The sequence below is a fragment of the Halichoerus grypus genome, chromosome 13, assembly GCF_964656455.1.
Source record: "Halichoerus grypus chromosome 13, mHalGry1.hap1.1, whole genome shotgun sequence".
Lineage (NCBI taxonomy): Eukaryota > Metazoa > Chordata > Mammalia > Carnivora > Phocidae > Halichoerus > Halichoerus grypus.
This window is the reverse complement of record NC_135724.1, coordinates 63,757,364-63,771,894: the sequence shown is the minus strand read 5'-3', so window position 1 is coordinate 63,771,894 and position 14,531 is coordinate 63,757,364. Positions and strand designations below refer to the sequence as shown.

Genomic DNA, 14,531 nt, shown 5'->3' with positions numbered 1-14,531 from the left:
GCTAGTTAAGACGAACTCAATGTATTTTCAACAAAATAAGGCAGAGGGTGGAGCAACATTGGCACATGCTTTGCATATTGGGTTGCTGGGGAGAATGTGGCAGGAGGTGGGAAGGAGGCAGAGCATCATCTTACATTTCCAAGCCACGTAGCAGGAGAACCGGGTAAGACCGGGTCCCAGTCATGACTTGTTTATACATCAGCCGAGATCTCTTACATATGCCTCAATCGAGTACTGAAAGAGAGTAATCTGAGTCTGAGGGATAGTTTCTCAAGCATGTCACTGCAAAATTGTAGATCCATCTCCCATTGTTCTGCAAGAATCTGCAGGCATAGAAAAGAATGTGACTGTTTCTTCTAAGGCTCTAATTAGGAAGCATGGTCTGGCTTGTAAATTTATATATTTGAAGTTCTTCCACAAGGATAAACATTAAACCACACCAAATCAGTTTAATAGTTTAGCTTTCCAAACAATACCATCAGCAGCAAGGACCGTGCCCAGTGTCTTAGGTAAGTGTGACGGCTATATATTAAGCTGGAAAAAAAAAAAAGAAGTTGTGTTTGACCCCACCAACGGAGTGGCATGGGAAAGGCCATTGGTTGTCCTCAACTCATGGTGGTGACTGTTCAGGAAAAGAAGTGAAGACGGTATACACAGAACACATCACGGCTCTGCTTTTCCCATTCTCCCCCTTAGCTATTGCATTTATGTGTATTATGTTTCCTCATCTGAATAGTTAGGACTGCAGATGCTATGATGACTTCCCTGCCTGAGGAAGAACTTAAGTGACAGCTCTTCTAAGTCACTGAAATCCTTAACACATAAAGAAGAGCCGGAGGAAAGTGAATGTGTACAAACCCTCCTCAAACCTCAAAATGCCGGTTCATGCGACCACACCCAGTCTAGCCTCATTCGGACAGTTCAACATTAACAAAGACATTGAAACAGGCTCGTTTTGGGCCTCAGAGCCGAGATTATAACATATAGACAAGCTGTATTTCATGGCTTGGATCATAAAATATCATACACATTCAGGAGAAAGTGCTTTAAAAATGAGTAGCTGTATAGATTCAATTAAATTCTCTCTTCCTTTTATATCAGGGTGTCTGCTTATTACTTTATGTGGAAATCAGGTAATGGGGTTTTGCCCTTCAGACATAGGGGACAGCACCTGGCTTTGTGTTCTTCTCGGCTAACCAGCCCTGCTTTCCGTCGGGCTGCCTCAGTCCCTGTAGGAGTCGGTGTGTAACTGTGTCCAAAGTGTGGGACAATCAGCCCATTGTGTATACCCGGGTGCACCGGGACCGATGTCAGGAAGCTCAGAGGTGAAACATAAAATCAAAAGCAAACAGCAGCTCTTCTCTATGTAAAGAAATATCCTGAGTTGACAAAATGTGACCAGGTCAGTGCACAAACAAAGCACAATGAACACCCATACGCGTCTGCTGGTGCTGCTCCTAATGCTGGAGAGGGAAGCACGGGGCCCGAAAGGGAAACCCACAGGCATCTTTCCAGTTAGTATTATGGAAGCAGTGTTGTGATTACTTTCCTCTTTCCTGCATTTCAGTGCCAAGCAGCGTGACTGATAGTCAACAGAACCTCATTTATTTATTTATTTGCTTGTTTATGGAAACACAGAGGGTCTCTAGGAGAGGATGTTCCACACTTTTTTTTCTGAACATGTAGGGCTCGCAGTCCAGGCATTTCTAAAATCTGTGTTTTGAGATATCCCATGCTGGGCACTTCTGGCTGTGCACAGTCCAGGACATCGAAGGTGACGTGGCATGGACACAAGCAACGATGGGTCTGGAAGAGTGACCGTGGTGTGGCTTTTCTGGAAGACTCAGGCTCACACATACTCAGACCTTCAAGTTCATGTTCACACACATTTCTCCTGATTCAGTAAGAAAGTACATTGTCAGACTGAAAGAACTGTCAGCAACCTCCACACCACCTGCTCGCAGACAGTCTGCCTGAAATCACGAGTGAATTCGGACTGCCTCTGGAGCCAACGGTGTTTGTGCACATTGGCGGGACCATGAAATGACGTAGACTCCCCTGGGCTGAAAGTGTGGTGCAGACCTGTAAAAGTTACTCCGTGCCCTTCTGCCCTCCATTTGGTCTGTTGGATTTATTTTTTTCTCGTGGGATTATTTTTCTTCTAAGTGTATCCATAGAGGGCCCAGCGTGTGGAGAATTTCCCAGTCGTAACTCGGAGAGTGTTCCTGTGGCTTCGTTCCTGGGATAGTTCTTTTTTTTTTTAATTCTATTTATTTATTTGTCAGAGAGAGAGAGAGCACAAGCAGGGAGAGCGGCAGGCAGAGGGAGAAACAGGATTCCCACTGAGCAGGGAGCCCAATGCGGGGCTCGATCCCAGGACCCTGGGATCATGACCTGAGCTGAAGGCAGTCGCTTAACTGACTGAGCCATTCAGGCGCCCCATTCCTGGGATAGTTCTGAATGTAAATCCCACTCTCTCCACTGTTGTTGTTTAAGACAAGGATGTGGCAAATGACATTACAGATAAAGGGCTGATATCCAAGATCTATAAATAGCTTCTCAGACTCAACACTCAAAATACTAATAACCCAGTCAAAAATTGGGCAGAAGACATGAACAGACACTTCTCCAAAGAAGACATCCAAATGGCCAACAGACACATGAAAAAATGCTCAACATCACTAGCCATCAGGGAAATCAAAATCAAAATCACAATGAGATACCACCTTACACCAGTTAGAATGGCAAAAATTATCAAAACAGGAAACAACAAATGTTGGCGAGGATGTGGAGAAAGGGGAACCCTCTTACACTGTTGGTGGGAATGCAAGCTGGTGCAGCCACTCTGGAAAACAGTATGGAGTTTCCTCAAGACGTTAAAAATAGAGCCACCCTATGACTCAGCAATTGCATTACTAGGTATTTACCCCAAAGATACAATGTAGTGAAAAGAAGGGGCACATGCATCCCAATGTTCATAGCAGCAATGACCACAATAGCTAAACTGTGGAAAAAGCCCAGATGCCCTTCAACAGATGAATGGATAAAGAAGATGTGGTTCATATACACAATGGAATATTACTCAGCCATCAGAAAGGATGAATACCCACCATTTGCATCGACGTGGATGGAACTGGAGTTGATTATGTTAAGTGAAGTAAGTCAAGCAGAGAAAGACAATTATCATATGGTTTCACTCATATGTGGAACATAAGCAATAGCACAGAGGACCATAGGGGAAGAGAGGGAAATCCAAAGGGGGAGAAATCAGAGAGGGAGATGAAACATGAGAGGCGATGGACCCCAGGAAACAAACTGAGGGTTTCAGAAGGGAGGAGGTGGGGGGGGAGGAGGTGACAGGGTGATGGGTATTGAGGAGGGCACGTGCTGTGATGAGCACTGGGTGTTATACGTAACTAATGAATCATTGAGCACATCAGAAACTAATGATGTATATACAGTGGCTAACTGGACATTAAAAAAAAAAAGACAAGGATGTCTACTTATTTTGATCTCAGTTGCACTCCGCAGCACCCAGAACATCGGAGTGTTGTGGAGGTGCTCCCCATGCCTGTGACTTAGCGAAGATTTGCTGTGAGGCTGGAAATGACAGCGTCCTAGAGCAGGGAAGATCAGGGGCAGTTAGCAGCCGTATGCTGAGATGGTGTCAAGTTAAAAAGAAAAGAAATCAGAGTAAGGATGGTGGCTTGGCAGCTTACTCATGGGCCTCATGTGAACCACTGAGACTAGAGTCAGGGGAGCTTCTAGGAGTCACCGAACATGTTCCGACAACCAGTGGTGGAGGCCTTTCCACAACGCGCGTGCTGTCTCTTCACAGTCACTGATGGACCGGGGACTCCCTGTCTCCCTGGGAGGTCTTAGGCGGTTCTTTCTTGGATAGACCTGAAGTCCGCCCAGCTGCACAAGGATACCCAAGCCGTAGTATCCAACCCAGAGCAACAAAGAAAGAATTAACAGAGGCTGGAGGATTATAGTCATTAGAAGATTACATAATTAGATTATAGTAATATGGTGATGGGATTGGTTTTGGCTACATCATTTTGTGGGTCTTTTATAAATCTAGGATTTTGGAATTCTCATTTTTTTCTGTTAAAGATCTTCAAATCATGGAACACTACATCAAAAACTAATGATGTAATGCATGGTGATTAACATAACATAATAATGAAAAAAAAAAGTGTAATTACCTTAGTAGGATTGTATCAGTCAGGGCCCCACCAGAAACCACAAGCCACTCTAGGTACTTTAAGAGGAAACGTGATGGAGGGGGTGGGTTACCAGAGATGGTGGAAGAGCCAGGAAGTCAAAAGGAAGGTTGGGGGACCTAGGTCTCAGCAGAGCAGGGAGGAATGGGGGAAGAAAGGGGGTCACGAGCAGGACTCGGAAACTAGAACCACAGGTGGCGGTCAGGGAACCGATCTGTGCAGACAGGTCATGACTAACACTCTTCCTGTTAGTCATGTGCGTCAAATGAGACCGTTTCATGTTCACTGTCAGTAAACTACCTATAGCTTTTCAAATGTGAGGGGGGGTGGTGGAGGGGATCGTCTTTCCCTTCATTCTGTCCCCTGGTGGCGCTTCCCCCTGTCAGAATCTCTTCTAAGCTCCCATGTGCGGGAAGCTGAGGTGGAAATTTGGAATCCCCTCTGAGGACTGAGGCACCATTCCTCAGCCCTCAGAAGGCCTTGTCTGTAACAGTGCACAGTGGAATTTCTCCCTGTGAATTGGTGGCTGAAGGGGGACTGCCCCCCCCACACAAACACACACACGCACACACACACACACGTGCATGTGCACATACACACAGGTGTGCACACTCAGCCCATGGAGGGCACACACCTTTGATCTGCCCCGGGTCAGTGTGCAATTAGTTCCCTCAACAGACCCTCACCTCTCTTCTTGCCTTTTGAATTTCCTTGGCAAGTCATATTTCGGGGCAGCATGTCCCCTGAGCTCACGGGTGTCTCTTGGAAGCCACTCTCACCGGGCTTGGAAATCTTTGTACAGTATCTAATTCTCTCGGCTTCTTCAATATTCTCTTTCATATCCTCCATGGGGCAGGGAACCACAGTTTGAAAACAAACATCCATTGCCATGGTGTTCACTGAAAAATGAGGGAGGCTTGGTGCCTCAGCTTTTTAGGGTTGCAGCTGAAACTGAGCCAGAGTCCTATTTTATTTTTATTTATTTATTTTTATTATTATTTTTTAAGATTTTATTTATTTATTTGACAGAGAGACACAGCGAGAGAGGGAACATAAGCAGGGGGAGTGGGAGAGGGAGAAGCAGGCTTCCTGCAGAACAGGGAGCCTGAAGCGGGGCTCGATCCCAGGGCCCTGGGACCATGACCTGAGCCAAAGGCAGACGCTTAATGACTGAGCCACCGAGGCCCCCCCCAGAGTCCCATTTTAATACATTTATATAGAGAGTCTCTTTCTCTTCTAATATGTAAACTTCAAGATGGAAAAGATTTTGCTGTTTTGTTTACTACTGTATTTCAGGGACACAGAAACAATGTCTGCTGTCTAGTAGGCAGTCAGTAAATATTTATGGGATGAATGAATGAATAAATGAATGAATTTATTCTCAGAGCCTCGCATTTTAGAAGCATTTATAAACACAGCTATGCTTACCTCAATATCCATAATAGCAAACATCATAGAACAGTTTATTGCATATAACTGTCCTTTGGAGACAGAAGCTTAGGGTAGAATGGGCCTTGGGACTTTGCTATTTTAGATTTAATTGGGATCAGATGATCATGAGAAATTTAATAAATCAAGATGTTTTATGCTTTTACTTAAAATTATAGGCATTTTCTTTAAGCATATAATATTGTGGGAAGGGAAATAAATCTTTTTCTGCTGTTTACTTAACAGTGTGCTTTGCATTCAGATTGAGACTGCACTCCATTAAAGATGAACTAATATATAATTAGCTGCAGGTGGCCCAAACATTCGAAGTTGAGGAGCTGTTAAGTTCTTTAGCCAGACACGGGTTCCCCATACCTTATGGCATATGGAGTACACCACATCAGTCAATATGGTGGAAGAGTTGTATTTTGTTTGGATGGAATATAAGTAATAAGACGTACGAGATATGGAAGAAGACCATGCTACATGCTCAGTATATATTGGCTAATAATAATATTATTTTGAAGAACAAAAAAAAAAAAAAAAAATATTATTTTGAAGAACAACATCATTACTTTGAACATCAGAGTGCGCAAGATTTAGACATCTCAGTCTCATGTGTATGACCATCACCAATATTTATCTCAGGACTTTTCCTAGTGCTCTCTAAATATTCAGCTAAGAATTATGTGATTTCCAGGGTTTCTCGCTAACTAACATTTAAGTCAAGTAACCTGTTAATAGAGAGCCAATAGCTCTACCTACTAAGTACATATTATTTGGATGCATGAACTAATTTAATTCTCGCAATGACCTTTTGAGGGAGCTGCTACTATTATTAAAAACTGTTACCAAAAAATCCTCGCAGTCAGAAACTGAATTCCAGGTGGGTTGAGAACAAGCCCCAGGACACACAGGTGCCAGGTGGGTGGCTGAGCACTCTTAGCTACTGTGTTGTTCTGACTCATACCCAGGACAGAACAAGGTCCTCTGGAGATTTGCGAAGGACAAGGGAAACCTAGTCGCTTAATGAATACTTGATGGCTGATAGATTACCAGGCCCCGGGTACAATGGTCTGGAGAAATAGTTTGAGTATATTTAAAGGAGATATTTTAATTTGCATTGGTGACATACATGTTACGTTATATAGAAAATACATCTTATTAAGTGTGACTGGTTATTTCCTTCAATAACTATTAATTGAAAGACTATACTTCACACAATACTGTGTTTGGATTTGTGGAGGATAAAAAGGGAGAAGAAAACAGGGTTCTTCACAGGAGTAGCCTCCCAAACACTGGATATTATATATCTCATCGAATGAGAAACCTCTTGCAAAGAGGTCATCTTTGGAAGCCATATACTTATTCAGTGATGCTGTCATTTCTCTAAACTGATCTCACATTACTTCCTTGCAGTTGCTTAAAGTGTTTGCCTTGAGTAGGCTCAATGGTCGCAAGCCATTGTCCTTTTAAGGTGGGCCTGATATGCACAACATTGGGTGTCAAGTTCAATGGGAAAAAAAAGCTGATGATGAAATTATGTCAATTTTAGGGGAAAAAAAAAGATAAAACCCAGAGTATTTAGTATAGACAAAGTATCTGAAGGTCACTCCTCATTATAAATGAGGTTTAAAGTTTCTTTGAATGAGAATACCATCTTTGATACACACAAATGACAATACACATGGAGCATCTTTCCATAATGGGTATATGTAGATGTAAGGATATATTACCTCTAGGATGTCATTATGAAATGAGATACCCAGACGAGAAGGCAGAATCCTGAAGGAAGCAGGGATTAACCAGATCTGCTCTGGAATCTTGACTATGATCGTTAGGCAGTGCTTGCTTGACCCAGACCAGAGCATCAGATGTAATATCTGGAGATGTGCCTGAACAGAAGATGTTGGTCATAATAAAAGTAGCCAACTTTTATGTCACAGGTACTGTTCTAAGCACTCCTGATATACTAACTCATTTAATTAGAAGATAGAAAAATGATTTATTGAAAGTGCAGAACCTCCATTCTGGAGTGAAAAAAAACCACATTTATTGTGAACTGGATTATAAATCCACTTAACAAACTAGGAATACCACATACTAAAGTACTGGTATGACTGTCTCCTCTTTATTAAGGCATTGGTGGGAAAGCTACATTAGTGAGACTTAGTCACATTTTGGCCAGTCTAGATTCCTGTTCTCCTTTGCCATCCCACTTCACTGAGACTTTCCATGTGTCCACAGGACTCCTTCCCCATAAAGCTGGGATAGACTGCTTCCTTTCACGTACCTGACCGTAAATCCTTAGGTTTTGACTCTGTAAATGTTCAGGGTCCAGAGCGTTTTTCAATTGGTTCCAACAGGAAATTTTACATCTTTTCATATACTCTTGATGAATAGTAGTTCTAATATTAGAGACATACATCTAGCTACAGCATGAAATTTGTTATTTGCTAGAAATTGCTTCCGTCTGCTTGCTTGGTCCTGCCAGCAAGTTATCTTTGGTAATGTGTTCTCTTACAGGCTGGCAGATAAAAGGGTCTTATCTTACTAGTACTGTTCAACTAGTACAGTCACTTACTTATTGGGGGCTACTTGAATAAGAATTCTCCAAATTACAAGACAACAGCACTCCCTGGGCAATATTAACCATTGACCTACAGGAAGAATAGCTTAGAAGCATCATCATCTCATCAGTTCACATGTGAAATGTTTACATCGCACACACACACACACACACACACACACACACACACACACACTAAGGCAAATGGAGATAATTGTTGTCTAAGGTGTGTAATTATTTCTAATGACAAAGTTGTCTTCTTGTCTCTCTTTCCGAGAGCCTTCTTTCCAAATGTTAGGCCAAGTTTGGGCAACCCTGTGAGAGATAAGAACAAAACTCCCAGTGGTGGGGAAAGGGAAGGACCTTGGGTGCCTGTGTGGATCTTTCTTAAGTTTTGTCTCTTCAGTTACGATGGCTGGCTCCTCCTGGTGTAGGTGGGGCACAGGTAGTGGGCCCAGTTCTGTGCCCAGGCCAGTCAGATTGCCAGAGGAATAACAGAACAGCACACTGCCAACCATTTCCGGCTTTGCCCTCAAATATTTTTCAATATGTGGTTTTGTGGAAAGGACCTTTTTCTTCCCTGTGATGAAAGGAGTGAGTCTCTGAAATATCTTTTTTTTTTTCCTAATAAACTTTGCATTGTTATTTCGAGCAAGGTACCAATTTCCCCGGTATAATTCCTTGCATTTACACACACAAGTTACTAAGAACGTATTTCTTTCTGGTCATTGGGATCTCTTTCAACATTTGGCAGGGGGACAGAATTAGGGAGGGTAGTAAAGGAGAGGCTTCATTGTGCGTTAGTGACAATGGTGAGCAAGTGAAGTTTTTAGCAGGCCGAGTTAACTTTTGTAAGTAATGGCCTAAGTTATTCTCAGATGACAGGGGAGAAAAAAGGTATTTTCTTCTATCCAACTCTGAACAAGAGTCTTAGTTTAGGAGGAAATTGTACTGTACTAACCATAAGAAGTCAGTGTGTGTGTGTGTAAAATAGTCATCAAAAGGACCTTATTCTGAGGTTCTCACCCAGGATGGACTATACCAGAATCATTAACGGCACCCCAAGAAAAGAAGAATGATATTCAGTTTGCCTACATGAAGAGGCAAAGAGATCTGCTATCTTGTAAAAACATGTTTAGACATCAGAGAGGAAATAGTAGAGGATATTTAAAACTGCTTGCATCTGGTTTTTGTTAAAAACACTGTTAGTCTTTATACCATTAGACTTATTATTACTATATTTTATTATGTCAGAATAAAGTAAAAAGCAAGAAAATATTTAATTGAGTAAATTATTAGGTGTTTTACTATGAATATCAACTCACCACCAAGAGGAGTGCTAACAAAAATAATGAGATGCTTGTTTCTTGGGTTTTTGAATGAATTAATTACAGGTCCTTTTGGGGGGATGGTACAGATGTAATATTCTATTGTTTTGAATTTGGCAAACACTGCTCAGTCAGACAGAGGGACTTCCAGGGAATATACATGTAATTCTCAGCTCAGGAAACATTGGGTCATGTTATCTTATGACTAGGGATAGGTTTTCAGGAGTCCCACACTTTTTGCTTTATTTGGCTATGATATACCAAACCTAGAATATGGCTTCAGCTGTTGTTCACATGCTGTCCTATCATTACAGTGAGGCAGTTCACCTGAATTGATACCAGTTTGTTGACCTCATCTTCAAATTACTGTTCTTTTGTTTATTCATTTGACAAACACTTACGGGTGCCTACCCTGTCAGGCCTTGTACTGGGCAGTTGGATATACTAAGGTAAATAGTACAGGCTCTCTGTTCCTAGGATATGAATCCAACTCTGCCATTTATTAATTTCATGGTCTTGGGCAAGTTCCTTACATTCTCAGAGTCCTTGGCACTGGCCCTAGACACAATACTAAGAGATCTACGTGTGGGGAGGTCGTGTTCATGGGAACCTAGTTGTGTAATATGTGCTGAATCGATGGATAAAGAGCTCTAGAAATCATAGATCCTTTCCTACAGTTTTTATTGTAGTCAACATACATTGTTATATTAGTTTCAGGTGTACAAATAGTGATTCAGCATTTACATATTTTATGAAGTGATCACCTCTATACATCTAACAACTGTCACCATACAAAGTTGTTATAATATTATTAACTGTATTCCCCATGCTATACATTGCATTCCTATGACTTATGTATCTGATAACTGGAAGTTTGTGTTTTTCCATCCTATTCCCCAATTTCATCTATCCCCTACCTTCTTCCAACAACCACCAGATTGTTCTCTGTTTCTGTAAGTCGGCCTCTCATTTGTATTTTAGATTCCATATATAAGTGAAATCATACAGTATTTGTTTTTCTCCATCTGACATACTTTACTTAACACAGTATCTTCTATGTCCATCCATGTTGTCACAAATGGCAAGATTTCATGCTTTTTTTTTTTTTTTTAAAGATTTTATTTATTTGACAGAGATAGAGAGAGGGAGAGCACAAGCAGGTGGAGTGGCAGGCAGAGGGAGAGGGAGAAGCAGGCTCCCCACTGAGGAAGGAGCCCGATGTGGGACTCGATCCCAGGACCCTGGGATCATGACCTGAGCCGAAGGCAGCCGCTTAACCAACTGAGCCACCCAGGTGCCCCGATTTCATGCTTTTTTATGGCTGAGTAATATTCCCGTGTTTGTATATACTGTGTGTGTGTGTGTTTTTCTTAATCCATTCATCTATCAATGGACGCTTAGTTTACTTCCATATCTTGACTAGTAATGCTGCAGTGACCATAGGGTGCATTTATCTTTTTGAATTAGTATTTTCATTTGCTTTGTATAAATACTTGGAAGTGGAATTGCTGGATTATATGGTAGTTCTATTTTTAATTTTTTGAGGAACCTCTGTACTGTTTTACACAGTGACTGTGTCAGTTTACGTTCCCACCAGCTGTGCAAGAGGGTTCCCTTTTCTCCATGTACACACCAAAAATGATATCTCATTGTGGTTTTGATTTGCATTTCCCTGATTGATTAAGGATACTGAGCCTCTTTGCATGAGTCTGTTGGCCATCTGTAGGTCCTCTTTGGAGAAATGTCTATTCAGATCCTCTGCCCATTTCTAAATTGGGTTGTTTGATTTTTTGATACTGTGTTGTATTAGTTCCTTATATATTTTGGATATTAGCCCTTATTGATTATATCATTTGAAAATATCTTCTCCCATTCAGTAGGTTGCCTTTTTTGTTTGGTTGATGGTTTCCTTTGCTATGCAGAAGCTTTTTAGTTTTATGTAGTCCCATTTATTCAGTTTAGCTTTTGTTGGCCTTGCGTGAGGAGAAAGATCCAAAAAACTATTGTTAAATCTGATGTCCAAGGGTTTTTTTTATTGCCTATGGTTTTTTTCTAGAAGTTTTACTGCCTATGGTTTTTTCTAGAAGTTTTATACTTCTGGTCTTACATTTAAGGCTTTAATCCATTTCGAATTTATTTTTGTGTCTGGCATAGAAAGTAGTCCAGTTTCATTCTTTTGCATGGAGCTGTTCAGTTTTCCCAACACCATTTATTGAGGAGTCCTTTCCCCAGTGTATATTCTTGCCTCCTTTGTTAAAGATTAACTGACTGTGTAAGTGTGGGTTTATTTCTGGGCTTTCTATATTGATCTGTGTGTCTGTTTTTATGCCAGTACAACACAGTTTTGATTACCATAGCTTTGTAGTATAGTTTGAAGTCAGGGAGCATGATACCTCCAGCTTTGTTCTTCTTTCTCAAGATTGCTTTCAATCTTGATTCAGGGTCTTTTTTGGTTCCATACAAATTTTTGGATTATTTGTTATAGTTTTGAGAAAAAATGACATTTTGATAGGGAAGGCAGTAAATCTGTAGATTGCTTTGGGTAGTATGGACATTTTAACAATATTGGTTCTTCCAATCTATGAGCATAGAATATCTTTCCATTTATTTTCAATTTCTTTCATCAGTGTCTTAGAGTTTTCAGAGCACAGGTCTTTCACCTCCTTGCTTAAATTTATTCCTACATATTTTATTCTTCTTGATGTAACTGTAAATGAGATTGTTTTTAAAATTTCTTTTTCTGGTAGCTTATTATTAGTGTATAGAAATGCAACAGATTTCTGTATATTAATTTTGAATCCTGTAACTTTACTGAATTCATTTATTAGTTCTGATAGTTTTTTAGTGAAGTCTTTAGGTTTTTTCTATATATAGTCTCATGTCATCTGCAAATAGTGACAGTTTTACTATTTTCAATTTGGATGTCTTTTATTTCTTCTTGTTGCCTGATTGATGTGGCTAGGACTTCCAATACTCTGCTGAACAAAGTGGCAAGAGTGGACATCTTTGTCTTGTTTTCACCATTGAGTATGATGTTAGCTGTGGGTTTTTCATATATGGACTTTATTATTCTGAGGTATGTTCCCTCTATGTATGCTTTTTTGAGATTTTTTATCATAGTGGATGCTGAACTTCATAAAATGCTTTTTCTCTATTGAGACAATCATATGATTTTTATTTTGTTTGTTTGTTTGGTAAGGTAGTTTGCTAATTGGTTTGCTAATACTTTGTTGAGGATTTTTTTTTGCATCTATGTTCATCAGGGATATTGGCCCATAATTTTCCTTTTTTGTGGTGTTTTTTTCTGGTTGTGATATCAGAGTATTGCTAGCCTTATGGAAGGAGTTTGGAGCATTCCTTCCTCTTGAAATTTTGGGTATAGTTTTAGAAGGATAGCTGTTAACACTTCTTTAAATGTTTGGTAGAATTCGCCTGTGAAACCATCTGGTCTTGAAAACAAACTTTTGTTTGTTGGGAGTTCTTTTTGTTTTGTTTTGTTTTAATTTTTTATTGTTATGTTAATCACCACACATTACATCATTAGGTTTTGATGTAGTGTTCCATAATTCATTGTTTGTGCATAACACCCAGTGCTCCATGCAGAACGTGCCCTCTTTAATACCCATCACCAGGCTAACCCATCCTCCCACCCCCCTCCCCTCTAGAACCCTCAGTTTGTTTTTCAGAGTCTATAGTCTCTCATGGTTCGTCTCCACCTCTGATTTCCGCCCCCCTTCATTCTTCCTCTCCTGCTATCTTCTTCTTTTTTTTCTTAACATATATTGCATTATTTGTTTCAGAGGTACAGATCTGTGACTCAACAGTCTTGCACAATTCACAGCGGTCACCATAGCACATACCCTCCCCAGTGTCTATCACTCAGCCACCCCATCCCTCCCACCCCAACCCCCACTCCAGCAACCCTCAGTTTGTTTCCTGAGATTAACAATTCCTCATATCAGTGAGGTCATATGATACATGTCTTTCTCTGTTTGACTTATTTCGCTCAGCATAACACCCTCCAGTTCCATCCACGTCGTTGCAAATGGCAAGATCTCATTCCTTTTGATGGCTGCATAATATTCCATTGTATATATATACCACTTCTTCTTTATCCATTCATCTGTCGATGGACATCTTGGCTCTTTCCACAGTTTGGCTATTGTGGACATTGCTGCTATAAACATCGGGGTGCACGTACCCCTTCAGATTGTTGGGAGTTTTTTGATTCAATTTATTACTGATACTTGGTCTGTTCCGATTTTATATTTCTTATTGATTCAGTCTTAGAAGATTATATGTTTCCATGAATTTATCCATTTCTTCCAGCTAGTCCCATTTATTGGTAAATAATTGTTTGTGGTAGTGTCTTATAATCCTTTGTATTTCTGTGGTATCAGTTGTAACTTCTACTCTTTAATTTATAATTTTATTTATTTGGGACCTTTCTCTTTTTTCTTGATGAACATATAGTAAAGTTGGTGGATCAACCACCTACATAGCTAGTATGAAAGTTAAAAGATAAAAGTGGTAAAATCATCTATATATACAATAATTAGTCAAAGGATACACAACATAATAAGATGTAAAATATGACATCAAAAACAAAACATAGGAGGGCGGAGTAAAAACGTAGTGCTTTTAGAATGTGTTTGAGGGGTGCCTGGGTGGCTCAGTTGGTTAGGTGACTGCCTTTGGCTCAGGTCATGATCCTGGAGTCCCAGGATCAAGTCCCACATCAGGCTCCCTGCTCACTGGGGAGTCTGCTTCTCCCTCTGACCCTCCCCCCTCTTGTGCTCTCTCTCTCACTCCTACTCTCTCAAATAAATAAACAAAATCTTTTTTTTTTTAAGATTTTGTTTATTTATTTGACAGAGAGAGACACAGCAAGAGAGAGAACACAAGCAGGGTGGGGGGAGAGGGAGAAGCAGGCTTCCCGTGGAGCAGGGAGCCCGATGTGGGGCTCGATCCCAGGACCCT

General features: G+C 40.7%; 1 protein-coding gene across 3 annotated transcripts in view; it reads left to right on the top strand.

Annotated features, from left to right (window-relative positions):
• Positions 1-14,531, top strand: part of PIEZO2 (piezo type mechanosensitive ion channel component 2) — a 492,797-nt gene that overhangs the window by 78,063 nt on the left and 400,203 nt on the right. The window lies entirely within an intron of this gene.